Source organism: Penaeus monodon, chromosome 11 (genome assembly GCF_015228065.2).
Source record: "Penaeus monodon isolate SGIC_2016 chromosome 11, NSTDA_Pmon_1, whole genome shotgun sequence".
In the NCBI taxonomy this organism is placed as follows: domain Eukaryota; kingdom Metazoa; phylum Arthropoda; class Malacostraca; order Decapoda; family Penaeidae; genus Penaeus; species Penaeus monodon.
In genome coordinates this window covers 34178812-34181319 of record NC_051396.1, presented here as the reverse complement: position 1 = coordinate 34181319, position 2508 = coordinate 34178812, and the positions used below count along the sequence as shown (strand labels likewise).

Genomic DNA, 2508 nt, shown 5'->3' with positions numbered 1-2508 from the left:
ATATTTCTATGTTGTTTTTAGCTTTACAAAAATTAAAAAGAATATTATGTATATGTATAAATATTATATATATTATATATATATATATATATATAATATATATATATATATATATATATATATATATATATATATATATATATACATATACATAATATTAGGAGCAGGTGCTGGGGGCTGGGGGGCAGTTTTCCCCCCTCAAGGTCAAGCTTGCCCCTCACCCAAGGGTCACAAATGTTAACTTTTTTTTACTATTTTATAATTATATTTTGGTCCGGTTATAGCGTCTAGAACTTTGTTCACTTCTCTCGCCATCCCCCCCCCCCCCCCGATTAGCCAGCCAGCCACGCCACTGTATAAGCAAGAAGGTGATGATAAAACACTTAAAGGTCGTCAGAAGATGAATCAGCTGTTTCGTAATCCTTCAAGGTTTCTATTTCTTCTGTTGTCGAATCTTGGAACAACTGAGTGATAATAGACCTATATAATTATGAATAAAAATAATAATAAATAAAGACTAAATCGTCTGCCAAGTGCCTACGACTAGAGAGGGACGATCATACCGTACTTTTATTCTATATCTCCTAATTCCCTAAGTAGTAACTGTTTGTGAATTTACGATGACTGTTGACTGCACGAACACCAGCACGAGTACAGTAACGTGTGCGCAAAAGGGAAAATATGATACGATATGAAAAATACATTCGTCTTATAAAGTAGAGTAAATTCCATGTCCAAAAATCGCAAATAGTATACGTGCTCATGGTGTAGTGGTTATCACATCTGTCTAACACACAGAAGGTCCCAGGTTCGAGCCCTGGTGAGCACAGTATGTTTTCCTGTATTTGAGGTAAAATTATTGTTTACCATTTTAGTCATGCTTATTCTGTGCGAGTTTTTATATTTATAACAGAAAAATGTCAGACAAAGTCAGATTGTATACATACGAAAACATCAATTATTCAATGACTAAAATCTTTTTACCCGTAAAATGTGTTCCATCAGTTATGTTTAATTAATATTTTTGTTGCCTAACGTCCGAAAATACTGACCCTTCATTTTCGTATCAAAAGTTTACAACAGAGCATAGATGTAGCTCACACTACCAATGACGATTATAATATCATTCACAACAACAATAATGATATATAGAGCGCGTGGATGACAAAACGCAAAATCATGTATTGCCAAAAAAGTTCATGCATTAATCCCAAGTGTAGAGTACGTGCTATAGTGAAATACAGGCTGGAAATGTGTTGTGTGACTGACCTGTCATTACGGTATAAACGCCATTACTTCGGAAGCACTGTATACAAAGCCTTTATTCCTTCCATCTTTAGTGCCCCTAGAAGAGGCATGGGTATATTTCCTGGTCGAAGATTACGTTTGTGTGGATACCGTAAAAACAAAAATGAATGCGTTTTACTATACATGTTTTTTAATGATGATGGTGGTGGAGGTGGTGATGGTGGTGATGGTGGTTTGCTAATGGGGCTTTGCTAAGCAAAGCCCCATTAGCAGCTACAGTATGACGCAAAAAGAAAAAAAATAATAATACAAAAAATAAAAAAAATAAAAATAAACTATTTGAACAAATATGGGAAAATAGGATTCATCCCTTTGTTATACGAATTTTTGTCTTAACTAATAAAAAAGGAAGGCAAACGAGTCGGCAGGTAGAGAGAAAATCTCTCAACTCACAATAAGCCGGTAATAAATCGATAATAGATAGACATGGCGATAGCAAGAGAAATATATTTATTATTTTTTGAGGATGCAGGGTACACTAATTAGAATCTAAATTCGAAACATACACGCACACACACGCACGCACACGCCTCATCCACGCACACATACCCACACCCTTTCACGCACAAACACACCACGCCGCGCGCGCGCACTCTCAATACAAACTAAGGAACATTCAACACATACCATTCTTTTCACTGCTAGAAAATATTGTGTATGCATTGTTATGGTGACTATCTCATTGAATTATATTTGGATCCATGCGTTCCTCTACGTTTTAATTATATATATTTTATATATATATATAATATAGTATATATATATAATATATATATATTATGTGTGTGGGGTGTGTGTGTGTGGTGTGTGTGTGTGTGTGTGTGTGGGGTGTGTGTGTGTGTGTGTGTGTGTGTAAGGAAGGTGTTTTATTGAGGGGTGATGGGCTGTGGCTGTGTTTTGGGTTTTGATGGGGGGTGCTAATCCTGAGGAGATCAATCTTCTGATGCTAATTTTTGGGTGAGTCTACTAATGTAAATGTTGAAGGAATATAAACTTTGAGGGGTTCAGAGGACGTTGCGAATTCTGTATCGTATTCTGTTGTACGGGTGTTGTTTATCCAGTATAGTGGTCGTTCTGGATTGCTCTTGAGGTTTTGTGTTTTGAGGATTGCAATCAGTGGATGGTGGTATTCGAGATAGGGTTTACGATAGTTTTGTAAGTTTGAGGGTTGTGGGGTGGGGGCAGTTGAAAAGCGTTTGA

At 36.3% G+C, this 2508-nt stretch overlaps 1 non-coding gene across 1 annotated transcript; it reads left to right on the top strand.

Moving 5' to 3' along the window:
- Positions 1-756: 756 nt before the first annotated feature.
- Positions 757-829, top strand: Trnav-aac. Its single transcript has one exon. It is a non-coding gene; the product is annotated as a tRNA-Val (tRNA).
- Positions 830-2508: the final 1679 nt, after the last annotated feature.